The sequence below is a fragment of the Mastigoproctus giganteus genome, chromosome 6 (genome assembly GCF_048544385.1).
Source record: "Mastigoproctus giganteus isolate SK-2022 chromosome 6, ASM4854438v1, whole genome shotgun sequence".
In the NCBI taxonomy this organism is placed as follows: Eukaryota; Metazoa; Arthropoda; class Arachnida; order Uropygi; family Thelyphonidae; genus Mastigoproctus; species Mastigoproctus giganteus.
The window spans coordinates 149,461,471-149,479,724 of NC_143580.1; positions in this window are offsets into that span (position 1 = coordinate 149,461,471).

Here is an 18,254-nt window from a genome sequence, read left to right on the forward strand (position 1 = left end):
CCTTTGTAACGTGTAGAATATCAAGATGGTATCCAATTTATTCCCAGTGTTTTGAAGTATCTCCTGAAAAAAATCACTGCCTGTTCAATCCAGTCTTTTAACTCTCTAATATTGTTAACTTTTTTTTGCATACACCTTTTTACATAATCCCGTAGAAATAAACTCTTAGGTGTAATATTCGGTGAATGAGGAGGACAAGGAATGGGACCATTCCAGTTAATCCATCAGGAAAAAATTTTTATTGGTGAAGTCACACATGGAAGCTCCAGTGTGATGGTGCCCCATCTTGCTGCATATCTTCCAGCTTAAGGTGCAGTGTACAATTCGAACATATAGCATTTGCGGAGTTCACAGTATTTTTGTGGAAGGAAAATGGATTAATCTCCTGGCTGAAGGATAGTGGCCACAACACATTTACCTTGGAACTATCTTGCTAATGGTCACAAACTGAGTGGAGATTTTCAGACCCCACCAAGTGTGAAAATTGTACCAGACCATGGAATGTTGCTTTATCACTGAAAACAACGAAGCAACAAGTTGAGAATATGAACAGCGAATTCCTTTCCTTTCCTTGTGGTTTAATCATGAGGCTTAATTTCCTGGACGATTTGCACTTTGCAAGCATAAAGTTTCAATCTCTTGTGAACATGTGCAATGTTGCTCACGGCATTTGCAGCTGCAGGCTTGCTCAGCAGACAGATTTTGTAGGACTTCAGGTAAACACTTCCGGAATTGCTGAAAATTTATCTGCAGATACATTAGGCCTATCTGCTCCTTTCTGGTGCAGTACACTTGCCAGCCCCCTCATGTATATTTAAAACTCTTTAGCTTAGATCAATAGGAATCAAATGAATATTCCCTCTCTAATATATACTGTATTAATATTTATTTACCAGTTTAGTATTTTTTATTTTTGATTGGAGCCACCACTTTGACCTTTCTATCTTTAGTTTTACTTCAGAGAGAAGCAAAATTCAGTTTTACAAGTAATACTTTAGTTTTTCTACAGAGAATAACTTTTGTGGACAGGTTAAAAGTTTTCTGTTTTGAAATTAACTGGGTGTATACCGATATTTTAACACAATATGAAATGAGACAAAGTGTATCTTTCACATACTAAAATTGCAAAGCATATTACACAAACTGTAACTGAATATATTTCATACAATGAAAATGACAATATGGATATAATTATCACAGATAAATTGTTGCTACTTAAAAATTCTAACCTTTGCTTACTGATATCTTTTAAAATTTATAAGTAATCTTTTTAAGAATTCACATAACTTTTAAAAAGTTATCCGCTATAAAATTTATAACCAGTGTATTAGTAGTGGCAAGGAAGGAAGCCCAAAAAAAAAAAAAAAAAAAACATACCACCCCCTTTAATAATTTGTCTAATTGTTCCTTAAATCTTTTCAAACTACCCACTTCCAACACCAGATGGAAATTTATTCAACAATCAATTACTTTCTGGCTGAAAGCAAGCTTTTGCACATCTATCCTGCAACCCTCCTTTTTCAATTTAAATTTATGTCTCTTATGTGTGTGGGCTGAGTAAGGATGCCATTAACATTTAGTTTATTCAATCATTGTATATTAGAAAGTCTAACACAGAATAGACAACCAAATTCCTTATAATTAAGAATTGTTGGATGTTCAGAAGTTAACTGGTATAAAAATTTTACCCCTAATTATAGAGAAAATAAACAAACACATTTTATGCAAAATATATTTATTTTCTAATATTTAAACAAATTTCAGGTCTCATAATGGCAATTGCCTTTTTAATATTTAACAAATCTCACTATTAAATGTGAGATTAATAAGGCTCTTAAAAGTGTCTTAAAAAACCAAACTTTTTCTTCATTTATTTTTTAAACATATAGCAAAAAATATATATTTTCTATTATTTTTGGTAAATATGTTTATTAGAATAAAAATACAAAGAATACAAAAAAATCTAGTCACATTTTCAAGTATTTTCATTCTTACATTTAGAATCACAATGAAATCCAGTTTTAATTGAATTAATTTGATTAAAATAACTCAAATAAAACTGTGGATTAATGCCACTGTATCACTAAAATGTATGTTGGAACTTGCCATATTAAGAGCAATTGTTTAAATATTGCTGTTTAAATAAATCCAATGACTTTTAAACATTATAACATTCTAGTTTCATTCATTCAAAATCCCTCTTTGAAAGTGATCTTAAATGAACTTCAAGGAATGGGAAATGAAACTCACTCTCATATAATAGGGTGGATTTGAAAGTGATGTCTGGACTGTCTTCAAAAGTGAAGACTATTTCACAATGAATAAGATTCATAGTGCTAACAGAGTCTACACAGAGTTGAACTAATTATCTTTATTCATTTACTGATGCAAATACATGTCAAACAGCATCAAAGTGAGGAGACACATCTATGGATTGATTCCTAAGTGGTCAATAAGCAAATTCCATAAAAGTACAGGTGCATGATATTAACAACTGCTTGATATCAGCACAATGAATCTGCACTATTTGAAGCAATGCTTGGTCTTTGTTTATTATCAATTGTGTGAATTTTCTTTGTTTGTGTTGAGGTTACTTAATGTACATGGAATAAAATTTTGAAGTTTGTTGTGATTTACAGCTCAGCCTAAAAGTAAGTATTCACTTTTAGCAATGAATTCCAGATGGATGTTAAAGGGGTTGCTCCCTTACATTCTGAAAATATAGCATGGAGAATACATTCTCTCAAATATAGGTGTCAGCAAATTTTAAACAGAACACATTAGAATCCTCATTAGTGCACATCCAAGATAACAGGCCTCTAAGAGTGCCTATAATAAAGGTTTCGGGTTGAATTTTTTTAGATTTTAAAATTTCCTTGAAATAACTATAAACTTTTCTGAAAAATTATATTTTTTTTATAACAAAATGATGCTGTAATTGATTTGAGATTGTTGAGAATAATGAGTGCAAGTATGCACTCATTATTCTCAACAACCCAACTTCTGAAAAAGGCTGTTCATCACCACATGATACAAAATCCAATTCTCTGTGATAGTATAGTCATGTGTCACTCATTTGGAGGACTGAAATCTCACCAGACACTGGAGAAATTCTTGAAGATCTTTTCACTGGATGGGGAGAGGAAGATCTCTAATCACAGGCAGAAGGAGTAAGGTAAAAAAAAACCCATCCAGTTATTCCAGGGTTTTCAGCCTGCAAAACATGGATATCGGCACTTGTACAGACATAACAGCACAATACAGCCTAAGAAGATCATGACCATAAAACCAACAATAAAACATGTAAAAATCAATTTTAAAATAATTTTCACTGTACAAACAGATTTAAGTTTCTTTTGCAACTACTATTAATTGATAAAGATGAGATATACTGTCATTTTTTTTCTTGTATCTGGCTGTTCTTTATTTTCAGAGCAAGAAATTTTTTTTCTCTTTCTTATTCAGAAATTTATTTATTTTCTTTCAAGTTTGCACTTCTTTATGGAATGTTTTTTTCATAAAAACAATTTTCTTTCAATGCAGAACTAAATATAAACAACAGTGAGAACAACACCAGTAATAAATTTTATGTAGCTTAAGTAAACTATATACAGCCACCCACTCAGTTAATTCCATATCAGTTCAGTAAAATTCACAATCCTAACAAGTTTCAGGAAAATTGAAAATTTTTCAATTTTAAAATTTGGAATTTTATTAAGTATAATATTGCAGTTTAAAAATCAAATTAGTATATTGAAGTCTAAAAATTACAATAGACTCGTCATTTGTGTCAAATTGAAGCTCTTGATAAAGTCCATGTGATTATATAATCAAAAAGGGAAAAAAAAAGAGGGTTTATTTTTCAAGATCACTTAAATAGTATTTGACTTTGAAATTTTTGAGAGAGGAAAAAAAAAAAGTATACTTTTACAAGCAGAAAACTGATCGAATATATTTATATTTCAGCATAATCAAAAAAAAAAAAAAAAAAAAAAATTTTTTTTTAAGACACTTGTCACATCACTTGATCAAATTTTGGAAACCCACTGCACTGTTCCTAACTGGTGATACACATCACCAGAAAAACATTTACACTAAACTATTGTTTATACACACCTGCCCCCAAATCATTAATGGTCTCTTCAGCTGCATGCACTGTATGTCCATGTAGTGTCATCTACTGCAGTACTCTGCATCTCAAATCCCAGGTAGTTTTACCCAAACTGAAATAAATTCTTCCAAAATTTTGGTTCTGTGGTATCTTCAGGTTTTTGAAATGCACAAGAACACCATGACATTCCTAGAAAATAGTGACCTTCTCTGATTATTGCAGCCTTAAACCTCTTTGATGGGGAATGAGACCAACAATTTCACTTCTGAAGGTGTCAGGGATGAAAACTAGTGGGTTTTCAAAATTGGATAAAGCAACTGAACAAGAGTATAAATGTTTCTTGGTGATTATGTCAAAAAATAAATCTTACATTAACGTGGTCTGCTTATTTCTTTTTCACCTTACTTTGTAACTTACTTATTGACTCTCATACGATGAACAAATACTATAAAGAATTGTTTGTGCAGGCTTACAACTAAAATAGCCCTAGGCTATTTCATTACAAAAGTATTAAAGTTCTAAAATTTCATATAATCTAATTTGTACACAGTAACTTGAAACTCACAGCTGTTGCTCCATTTAGCTTGCAGCATTCAGCACTCTTCTGTGTATGCATGTTTTTAGTTAACTGTAGTTGACACTTTCTTAGGAAATATTAGGAAGTCTGGCTTGTCACGATATGTGAACAATAGAGATGGGCCATGTACATGTAAAAAACTGCAATTTAAATAGCATTTGACTGCTGTAATATTAGTATTTTCACAAAGATTTACAACTTAATTATCATTTCCAATCATAAGAACAGATAACATATCTAGTTATTTTGTAAAGGAGCAAACTGCCTTCATGATTTGAAATTATATATTCATCTTTACTCATTGGAGAATTAGAACCTATCTTAAATTTTTATCTTCTGTAGGATTACACGGGTATATTTTAATGTGATAGCTGAAATCATATAAAATTCATATACTTTACTTTTATGTATGAGTATAATGTGAAAGCATCAATAATACATAGCCAAATCTGAATGAACAGAATATTAGCAAAGCGGCATCGCTTTAAGTTATATCTCATATTGTGAATACCTTCACGAGTTGTCATGATATTGCAGTACTTTGAATAAGTAACGCTTCACCTGAGCAGAAGACCAATGTTACTTACTTATTCTCAGATGGATACCACCACCCAGATGGCACCGTTTCGGGGCTATTTGGCCCTTCTTTGGTGGGTGAGTGGGTACCCGAGTGATGCAATGATGGCAAAACAGTTATGAAGTATAACTCCACAATGTGAGAGCTGCCTGATGGTGTATGATGTATTTAGACTATAAAGCATTTAGGGCGTAAGCCTCAAGCTATGGAAAAGTCTAGACTATGTATGAGCATAGTGCGAAAGCATCAATAATACATAGCCAAATCTGAATGAACAGAATATTAGCAAAGCGGCATCGTTTTATTCGAGGTAGTGCAATATCATGGCAACTTGTTGGGAAGGTATTCACAATATGAAATATAACTTAAAACGATGCTGCTTTGCTAATATTCTGTTCATTCAGATTTGGCTATGAATTATTGATGTTTTCGCACTATACTCATACATAGTCTAGACTTTTCCATAGCTTGAGGCTTACGGCCTAAATGCTTTATACTTTACTTTTATTTAATTTTGATCATGGGAATCTTTTTGCTTGAGCTTATGTTCAATTTAGAGACAAATATATTATCCAAGGTTTTAAGTTATTAATATTTTTTAAAATCATGTAGCATTACTAAAAAGGCAAATCCACTATACATTTAAAAATTTGAGAAATGCTAGGTGAGCTGTTTCCAAACTTACCAACTTCTCATCAGTTAGCAGGTAGTCTTTATTAGCAAACGTGCCAAACTGTTAATAATGTATTATGTCTAAGTGAACATCAAAGTAGCGTGAGGAAGTAAAATTCAATTTTTAATAACACCTGTTATATGTATGTATGTTAAACCCTCTGCATTTGGGCTATACATTACAATATTATAGGGCTGCATGGATATATTTCAATTAAACATAATATATTATTCACAGTTTGGCATACATTTGCTAATGGAGAGTAGTGCCAGCTAATAAGAAATCAGTAAGCTTTGAAACAGATTTCAAGTGTCTCAAAGTTTTAAATGTATAGCAGATTCACTTTTTCAGGTGATGCTGTACAATTTAAAAAATTATTAGCAGCTTTCACATTCATATAGCTCTCATACTGCAGATTTATACTTCACAACTGGGTTGTCATCATTGCAACACCAGGGTACCTGCCCACCCACTGATGAGGAGCCAATACTTTCCGAAACAGTGCCATATGGGTGATGGCACAGAGTAGTAAGATACAGAGTGGACACTCATTGGCGATAATGTTAATTCCTTTTAAATGTTAAAAGGCATAGAAAGTGGAGTCATCACTGTATGAACATGGAAACAGGCCGGATCATTGCAAAGAGTTCCTGGAGAATTTTCTACAGTTTTGTAGTTGCGATGGATACTATATCGATTCACTGATTATTAGTATGAGATATTCATAATTAATTATTATTTCTATACAAAAAAAGACGCTATCTATATAAACATAAGTAAATATTTCGAGATCAGGGAAACAACGGTTACGACAGCCGTGTGGGAACGGTACAAACACTGGTTTTCTTCTTCCTTAGTTCAAATCCATTTATTTATTTTTTCCCCTAGGTTTTTCTTTCCCCCTTTTCTCCTTCTTATACTTTATATTTATTTCTTTCAGTGTAATATGGTAATTTACTTATGTTTTCATACATATATAATAATTTAATAAGCAATTTTTTAGAAATATTTTTTAATACCATGGCCACACATTGGCTAAAATGTAGCCTAAAAGGAGATTAAGATGACAGTCACGTGTGCCAGTTGCAATAAACATTAATAAATACAGAATTTTATGTACACACTACTGGGTTCAGGTATGTAATAATAAAAGGTTTCAGTATAGTGAGACAGGTGCACACTTCTCACTGTACTGAAACCTGCTATAATTACCCACAATTTTATGTACAGTAGTATATATCTAAATTCTTTATTTATTAATGTTTATTGCAACTGGCACACATGACTGTCATCTTAATCTCCTTCTAGGCTGCATTTTAGCCAATGTCTGGCCATTAAATTTTAAAATATTACTTACTTACTTGATCTTAACTCCATAAATGTACATCTGGTCACTTTGACTAACCTCAGCTCATTTTGGGTTTTGATTTAATGAACTGAACTCCTTTTGACTTTGGTTTTAATTTTTATTTAATTCTTTTCCTTTATTTATTTATTATTTTAGGCCTGGCATCATATGAAATGAACCCTGCATCATTTGGCTGCTAACCACAGCGACTAATATTTTTTTTTTTTTTTTGTATACTACACAAAAATACAAAGAATCTGGAATCAGTAGAAAATTTAAAACACAATTATCTGTGACTAAATTTTGACTGCCTTATTACTGAGTTAGTTATTATCTTTAACAAAAGTAATTTAACATTCTTTCATATATAAGTTGTATTAATATATTGATTAAAGTATGCATAAATGGATGTAAAAGTTACACAAAGTGCCAATAACTAGAAGGGTGAGTATAGTTGAAAAAGAATTGTAGTAGATATGTAAAAGAATGTTAATATCCTAAAAGTTATGATGAATTAAGAAAATTATGGGCTGAATTACTAAGCCAATAGAAGGTGGGAGAACTGTAAAGTAAAATTAGTACAGCAAAATACCAATAAAATAAAAGTAGAAAGTGGTACAGCTGTCATCAGATATGAGGGGAACATATTTAGATAATGGTCGAATATAGGTAAGACGAATGTGCTTGATCTGATGTCAGTCAGCTGAAACAAATATTGATACATGATGACAGCTGTGCCACTTTCTACTTTTATTTTTATTTTTGTTTTATTGGATTTTGCTGTACTAATTTTACTTTCCAGTTCTCCCACCTTCTATTGGCTTAGTAATAATTCAGCCCATAATTTTCTTAATTCATAACTTTCTAACATCCTTTCACAAATTTTTTTAACATTCTTTTACCTTTCACAAATTTACTACACTTCTTTTTCTACTTTCCTCACCCTTCTAGTTACTGGCACTTTGTGTAACTTTCACATCCATTTATGCATACTTTATTCAATATATTAATACAGACACATATATATATATAAAGGCATGTTGATTTAAGTCATACAATTAAAAGCAAGACTAAAGACTTACAAGCAACAAAACTAAATAAATTAATAATACTAATAATAAAGCCGTGTGTCACAGTCTTTAATAGAATCCTTGATTTCATAAACTGTAAAGATACTATGACATATATTCCATGCTATTACTGAGAGATAAGTTTTGCTTCCTTTGCTAATACAAATATCAGTATCTTTCTTACAACTCTAGCATCAAGATTCAGATAATTTTGATATTGGAGTTTTAAGAAAGATACTGAAACATGCTTATGACTTTCTTGTGGACAGTTCACTAGACTAAACAAGTAGGAGCTGTCATCTAGAAATATCTAGATTTAAATTATTTAATTATTCGAAAACCATTACTTCAATTAATATCAATATATTATTCATAATAATTAATGTAATAAGTTATGAATTAGTTATTAATTAGCTATTAACAGTAGGGCTTTTTTTTAAACATTCTTTCAGAAATCAGTGGAATCACACTCCAGCTTTGTTACAAAAGAAATACTTCTTTCTGTGAACGATGTCAGTAGACAACTACACAAATAATTATAATAACGATAAAAGCAATGTAAATCGAACTTGCTACACTCCATCAACACTAATCAAATATAAATACATTAACGGCTTTATTAGCATTGGGCATGTGCATTAGTACTCTCTGGGTTTTGATGGCTACGTTAGTTCCATGTTCATACAATGATGGCACTGGGAATAATTGAGCAAGCATCCATTCTGTATCTTACTACTCTGTAGGTGATGGTATCCGCCGAGAATAAGTAACAACAGTCTTCTCCTATGGTGAAGTGTTACTTATTCAAGTGCAATAGCATGGCAACTTGTTGTGAAGGTATTCACTATATGAGATATACTTAATGATGCCAATTTATAACTACTTAAATAGTTGGCTATGTACTGAAATGATGCAATTGCACTAACTTGTACGTTAATTAACTCTTTACACAACCTGAGGCTTTAGCCCTAAACTATATTGTAATCTAAATTACTCTATCCCATCAGGCATCTCTCATATTGCAGGTTATGATACAATTGCACTAACTTGTACATCAATTCAAAGCCTTAAATGCCTCAATCAGATCACCTTGCAGGTGCCTAGTCTCCAGACGCTGCAATTTTTAGAGCTGAATCCTTTTTTGGTATGATCATCCCTTTGTCCACCTCAGCAATCTCTTTGCCCTCCACTGTACCCATTCCAGCAGATCTACATCCTTCCTAAAATGAGGTCTCCAGAAATGTATGAGTCGATGCAGCCTAACCAGTGCCTTTTATCCCTGCTATCAAAATTCCTATATGTCATTGACAAAATCCCATGTGCAACCTGTCTGAATTGCTCAGAGAACTTCATATCTGACTGAACAATTTCCTACCAAATCTTTTTAATTTCCCTACCCTGAATGTAGTACCACTTGGGTGGTACTTTAATACGTTAAGATGCTGTCAAGGTTTTCCTATATTGACTAATTCAATATAGGAAAACCCCCTCCCCTTTGTATATTAAGATCTGCACAAATTTTTGTTTACTGTATGCTTTTTACCACATGGGTTTTTATTATTATTATTTCCTGCCATATAATGATGATTACCAAACTATTTTTCCAAAAGTTGATAAAGGAACACATTGCTCTGAATGTTACTTTATGTAAGTGTTCTTATTATTTTCATGCTTATTCTTATTGCTTTTATTCTATAAATCATTAATTGTTTTATTTTACGAAAATTTTAATAAACTTGTTCATAAATTTCATCACTTGTGACAAGATTTCCAATGCAGAAGGATTTTTAAAAAGCTAATAGTAATTTGCCTGCTATATTATATGTGATTACTTTTATCACATTAAAATTACACGATAAAAGTAATGACATAATTTGTAAAATATTGCCTATGCTACTGTTGTAGAGGATACTATATTATATTAGAGAACAGCAGAATGCATTACAATTCAAGTGAAGCATTATTGAAGCAGAGCTCAACAAATTCAAACAAGGATAAGTAGAAGTGCCACAATATAGATCTTAGTGTTAGATCGATTTCAAAGCTCTAAAGATCTCACGGACCACCATAAGGAGCAACATATGTAAGTGAAAGCTGAAGGAAATGTGGAAGTGAAATAGCGAGGTTGCAAATTACATCAGAATAGTTTTGTGGATGGACTGTAGTGCACAGCTTCATGATCACAGGAGCAAGCACAGTAATATCATCCAACAAATTCAAAGCAGTCCAATCTTTTTTCACAAAATTCTCTTAGAAAAAATTACTATAAAGATAGCAGTGAAATATCACCATGTATTTATCTGTAATGGAAGAAATTAGAAAATAGTATAAATGGCATCGATTTAATTGTATCTCATATTGTGACTACTCCTTCACAACAAGTTACTATGCATTGCACTACCTCGCTTCACCAATAAAGAATAAGTAACAATAGTCCTTTCTATTGGTAAAGTGTTCCTTATTCGAGGTAGTACAATACATGTTAACTCGTTGTGAAGGAGTAGTCACAATATGATACAGATACAATTAAATCGATGCCATTTATACTACTTTTGTAGTTTCTTCCATTACAGATAAATATATAGTGATATTTCACTGCTATCTTTATAGTGTATTACCAATCTGTAACTTATTACGCCTTGTTGAGTTTATTAGAATTACTTAAAAAATTAAACACTTAAAATAACCTAATCTTTTAACAACAAAAGCAACTATAATACACAAAACAAAACCTGATAATCAGTAATGATGTTGCTCAAAACCAGGGATGGAAAATCTGTGGCACTGTGGTACTCTGTGCAGACTTTTTCACATTTGCCTAAAGATATTACATTTGAGAACAATTCTGACTTACTGGGGTTTCATGTAACACTTTTATTGCCATCACTTCAGCAGTTGTAATGAAATTATGCAAAATTCAACAGAATAGCTCCACTACTAAAAGTAGGCCCCATAGAATGTAATAATTTTCAACTTTAAAAATCCCAATTTGCTTATAGAAGCCATCAGTTAGTGGTTCTATCTTACAGTTCAGTGCTTGTTGTTGTTTTTTTAAGAGCATTAGCAACTAAGGCCATATTGCTCCGGGAATATGTAGTGGTCATTCCCTGACCTCTCCGCATCTTCCATATTTGGTGGTCACGGGCGCGAACCCTGGTCTGATCAAGAAGCGCGTGCTACGCACTGCTGCTCCTGCCCACCTGGCTACGGAGACCCCCTCAGTTCAGTGTGCTAATCAATGTAATGTGTGATGTCTGGTGAATATATTTGGTAAATATAAATTACTTCTACATTTTCCAGGCCATAAGATATACACTTTTCTTCCTGGAAGATGCTGCCTAAAATTCTTGTCTTATGGTCTGAAGGTACACTACATGCATGCAGCAAGATTTTTTTTCTTTTTTGTTCATACTTAGCATATATGAATGAGGACTTACTTATGTCTCACAAGAACTCATCCTTTACTCCCAAGTCTCAATAACCTTATAAAAACCCAAAGCATTTCAAGACATACAGAATCAACAATGCCCTTGATGATAATGAAGATGAAGTCCCTCTCTGAAGAAGGTAAAAGTTCAGATCATAGTAATGTAAAGTGTAATCATAGTAATGAAGAGTATGATAGCAGCAAATTTTGGGCTTATAAAATTTGTATACGTAGTAAATTCGCTCTACACTGATATTTTGTTTAGTAAGCACTCGTGAATTTTGTGTTTATAATATATGCAATAAAATAATTTAAATTCGCCTTCTAAACACTGGGTGCATTTTATGATCCAGAAAATATGGTATTTAAAACACTTTGCTGCTTAGCTTGTGTAGCTAAGCAGCAAATGTTTTGTTAACCCCTGGCACCACCATGCCGTGACGGGACTAATTGTATGTCTATCATTGCTGCAATTAAAGATTCTATTCTATTCTATTCTATAGCTTGGTATGTGTTACATTTAATGTAAATTCTGCTAATGTGGATTTCCTGTATTATATCTGAATCATCATGTAGTCTGCAGTGAATAACAGAGGTAAATTTAAAACATGTTTGACCCAGTTATGTCTTCCACTGATAAGTCAAACTGCATCAGCAATCTTGTTAGACGTGTTAATATGTCAGTGTTTTGTTTCTTTTACATGTAGTTTATTGTTTGTTTTCATTGTTTATGACAAAATAATATGTTAAGTATTTACACATTACATATTACTTACCTATACTTATAAAAATAATTATATTATAATAAAATCATTACTAGTATAATAGGCCCATCAAAAATGATGGTAAAATGTTATTATTATTATATAAATTATCTTAAGTAATATGATTTTCTTGTAAACTATCTGAAGAATTCAAGTTCTCACTCAAAATCACTATTTTTGAAAATTCTTTATTTGCCCAAACTAAGGCCACCAGCAATGCTCACAGCACATGGCCAATAAAATATAGCCCTAGTGCATGAGCATCACAAGTGAACTCAAATGTTATTTTACCAATTTATTAACATTATTTGCAATTCAAAAAATGTTTGTTTTAGTCCACTTTCTAAACTCTTTCATCATTTCATTGCTTGCCTTCCAGTTTTCCAACAAATTTAAAGTTTACTTCTGGTTTTTCTATAAAGTCTGTGTTATTTTTCAAATAATTAGATATGTTATTAGTATTATTTTTAAAAGTAAGCAAAGTCCAGATATCTTCCCCCCCCCCACACTTAATGTTGTAATCACTTCCTAGCCAGTGTGTGTGTGTGTGTGTAGCAGTGTTGTAGTGTTTTTTTTTGTTTTTTTTTTTACTATTATTATTATTTTATGAAAACTGCAAACATGAAAGAAATTACAACCTAATTTCAACCCATATAATACCATATACGGGTTGAAAAGATGAGCAGTTGCTCTACAATTTAGACAAACATGGGCAGAATCACTTAACGTCAACTTTAAGAGCATATCATTACATTCGGTAGGTCTATAATTGAAGAAAAATAATATCTTTATATTTTAAAAATAACACACATTTCACTTAAAACCAGAAGAAAACTAAACTTACTGGAAAACTGCAAGCAAAGCTCAATTTTATTAGACCAACTATATGTAAATGTCAACTCTTCTAACTAAATACAGTGAAACTTCTCCTAACGGACACCTCTCGTTAATGGACATCTCTCTACAACGGACATTTTCAAATTCCCCAACTCATCTCTATTGGTTTTAACGTGTTTGCAGCTTCTATCTAGCGGCCATTCTCTGTAACTGACGCGGACAGGCAATCTGCACTGTTTCATTTAAATTAGCACTTAATTTGATCTCCCCATAACGGACAGCGGGCGAGCTTACGGCCCTTTTTCTAGGAACTTTACTTCCACGTATTGCCTCAATCATGTGTTTATTTTCTATTTCCGATTCTCTGAATATTATCAAGGTTTACGTCGCGGTTCTAAACCCTTTTTCAAGAATTTTAAGGCACGTGTAAAACTTCTGATGAATTCGGTGTGTGCAGGGGGGGGAATATGGTCGGCCTTTCGTCCTTTCAATTTCAGTTTTGTATAGTGTCGTGTGAAGTGCACAATGTCTTCTCGTAAACATTTAACTTTAAAAGATAAAGTCGAACTCATTAATGCGTATGATCGGCAAAAAAATAGTGTTCGCAATCTCGCTGCAAAATTCAAAATCGGGAAGACGCAGGTAAGCGACATCCTAAAGAAAAAAAATTAACTGCTCAAACAATTTTGGCAACACAGAAATGATCAGGTTCAAAAATCATTCCCGAAAACTGTTGGACTTCAAATTGACAATGTTACGTATGAGTGGTTTTGTTGCGCATGTACTAAAAAAATTCCCATTAATGGGCCTATTATTAGGGAAAAGGCTTTGGAGGTTGCGAAATCTATGGGAGTAAATGAGTTCAAAGCTTCTGTGGGATGGCTGGACAAGTTCAAAACTCGGCATAAAATTTCTTGGAAAACCGTAAGTGGTGAAGGTGGATCTGTTGATACTGGGGTTGTAACAGAGTGGACCATCAAATTGGAAGATTTATGCCGTGATTTTGAAGCTAAGGATATTTACAACTGTGACGAAACAGGGTTGTTTTTTAAAGCTCTTCCTGAAAAAACAGTGAGTCTAAAAAATGAAAAGTGCCAGGGCGGAAAAATTTCTAAGGAATGCTTGACTGTACTATTGTGTACAAATATGATAGGAGACTTTGAACAACCTCTTGTTATAGGAAAACCACAAAATCCTTGTTGTTTCAAGGGCATAAAGTTGAATCTTTTGAATGTTGATTGGAAGTCTAATAAAAAAGCGTGGATGACACGAGATATCATGAGCGAATGGATAAGTCACTTTAACCAAAACATGATTCGTCAAAACAGAAAAATTATTCTTTTCATGGATAATGCTGCATCTCACCTGGACATTGAATTGTCCAACATTCAAATCGTTTTTCTGCCACCAAACATCTGCAGAGTGTCAGCCCTTGGATCAAGGGATAATAAAAAATTTTAAACTTCACTACAGAAAACGTGTTTTAAGACATCTCATTGCAAACATGAACGATGTAACATGTGCGAGTGACCTTGCAAAGAAAATCAGCATCCTAGATGCGATTCAATGGATTTCCTCTTCAGTAAACGCAATTAGAAAACAAACTTTCGTGAACTGTTTTGTAAAGTCTGGCTTCTCAAACGCAAAAATTGAAGTTGTGAACAGCAATGTGGAGCACCAAGAAGAACAAGAACTTCAATATCTATTGATAATGTACGATACTTCAGCTACAAGTGACCCTGGCTACAAAGATATAGACTCAAACCTCACTACAGAAGATGGTGCTATAGATATCAACAACATTATCATCGATAATTTTTAAGAAGTTCCTCATGAGGATGAAGAAATGGAAGGAGGTCATTCTGTCGAAGAACATATTAACGATGAACCACCGATGAAAATAGAAGCGCTCATACAAATCAATCGTTTAAAATTGTTTTTCGCTGCTGAAGAAGATACTGAAGGACTTTCGATGGTTTCTTCACTCCAAACAAATGTTGAAAACAAAATTATCAGCCGGAAGAAGGTGCAGAAGAAAATAAGTGATTACTGCATGTATTTTTTATAAGATAAAGTCATAATATGCATAGCACAATTGTATGTATATTATTTACAAAAATATTGTGCAAAATCTGTATATAATTTAATTTAATTTTACATTAAACATTTAACGATTTTTCTTTATCTCTTGTGTATGTAATTGTATATTATTTACAAAAATATTGTTCAAAATCTGTATATATTTTAATTTAATTTTACATTAAACGTTTAACGATTTTTCTTTCTTTCTTTATTTTTTTTTCTCCCTCAGACTTCTTGTTAGCGGACACTTCTCTCTAACGGACACATTTTCGTTCCCCATGGCTGTCTGTTAAAGGGAAGTTTCACTGTATTAAGATTTGGCAGGTATGCATGTAAGAAAACATATTATTAATTTTGATGTACTGATTTCTCATAAGGTATATATAAATCAATACAAATATCATAATGCATCTTACAAACCTTACCAGTTCGTTAAATCATGGTGTAATGCCACCTCGGATAAGTTTAAGTTCACACATAAAAATATTTACAATGTTCTCTATCTACTTAAGATTTTCTACCAAAGTCACTGGATTCTTATTTGTGTGCTTAACTCATTCTTCATAACATAATTCCATATCTTATCAAAATTGAAGATTAATTTTTTTTTTTACTATTATTTGTATCTTAACGTATAACCTTATCTGTGGAAAACCATGAACTGAACATATAAATATAAATATATCAATTTTGCTTTATAATTTCTTCTGAGCATGCTGGCATACGTGGAAACAGAAACATGTCGACGGATATTACACAGGATCAAGGCACTTGTTCATTCAGCCTTGGTAGAAATCATCATATTCCCCACACTGGGTGGAAAAGACAAAAGTTTGAATCCCGTCAATGACACAAGGAAGTTTTATGGGTTTCTTAATGTGGCTAAGTTAGTTGGTCTCTGGTGAGGGTAACATGGTTTTTTCCTCTCAGAAGCTAGGGTTTTTCATCCAGAAAACACCAATTTCGATCACAGAACAAATTCATTTTACAGACATTATATATATATGGTACTATATGGCCTAACCTGCTGTTGTGCCTAAAATCCAATAACAACAACCTGTTCAATCAAACTGATGATACACCTAAATGTTGTTTTTTTTCTTGATGTAACTAATTTTAGTCTTGTTTCAATGTCAAAAACAGATAAAGGCAATTTGTACTGTACCATTCCATTTTGTCTGCTTATGGACAACTATTCCATTTAGTCTGTTTATGGATAAAAGCAGCCAATGTAAACATGTTTAAAGAAATTATGAAATCCCAAACACAAAATGTATAAGAACCTCCAGTACTAATTTGCATGGATTGAACACTGAGAAGACATTTTTGACAACGAACTTGAATATCTGTTGATTGTAATTTTTGGGAAATACATGTTAATCTGTGAAAAACGGTTTGAACAGTAAATGGATGCTGATTGCTTGTGGCATGTGTTCGGACATTTGGAAGGGAGACGGGAGAACTGCAGATGTCAATTAGGTAGAATAGTGGCCATAGAAATGTCTACAGAAAAGATAAGTAAAAGAAACTGAACATCTATGAGATAAAGAGGGGAAAGATTTTTATAAAAAATGGGTGATTATTTAACCAGGCTTCTCTCTTTTGAATGGAGTCTAGAAGTTAAGATACATTTCAGAGGACATCCTAAAGTGAGAACAACATTCCATGGTAGGGCAAATTTGAGATTTGAACAGATTGAGCAATTGTTTAGAGGAAAATTAAATGATTTCATTTCCTGAGAGCAGAAAATAATAACCAGTTTCTTTTCTTTTTTTTTTTTTTTTGGATGCAGAGGAAGCAACATTTGTGATGTCATTAAGCCCAGAAAGACTAGAAATGATGGTAATCCTCAATAAAGACGTGTGACCTTGTTGAGAAATTCAGTTTCATCAAAGATGAGCATAGGAGCAGTAGAATCTTTTTTGCAAGAAATAAGACAGGACTGAATTTTAAGAAATAATAAACCTTTATTTGTCATACCAAATAGATATATAGTGGTATATTGGTAAGGGATAATTACCTTCACGGAAGTAAATGCCAGAGGATAAATAAAATTTTTTGTTTATACAGGCACTCCCCGGCTTAGGTAATACTTCACTTACAGAAATCCGACTTTACGCAAGTTTTTGCCAGCCGGTGCAAACTTAAAAAAATTGTGGAAGCGTATTTTGCATCCCATAGGAATAAATGGAGGTATCGTGAAAATATCAAAATGCGAGCCCAATAACACATCTTTTTTTTTTTTTGGTAATTTGTTCCAAGACCTCGGAAGTTGAAATTTTGCTATATAACTAAGCCATTTTTATAATGGAAATTGCATTACACTTTCATTGTTATCATATGTTCCATTATAAGGATCAATTTTGAATGCCTTTGTGATATTTTTCTATAACACATTTCTGGAGGTCACTACCATAAAACAATAAAAACAAATTGCACTTTCCAGTTTATTGGGCTTTTCTGTTATCGCAATCTATTATAAACAGGTAGTAAACTTGATCTTACTGCATTTGCGATAATACCGATAACTGGAATTCTGTGGGTTTTAAAATTACGGTATTATGGTGAAATGAGTTTCCCCTTCACTGAAATCTTCAATCATATAAAAAACATAAATTTTCAGAATCTTCTCTTCATCCCTATTTACTCATTACAATGGTGAAGGGAAACCGACCAACGGAAAGTGCAAGTGGTGACAGTGCTAGGAAAAGAAACAAAATTGATTTAGAAACAAAGATGATTAAGAAGTACGAAGCAGGACACAGTTTGTCATCTATTGCACAGAATT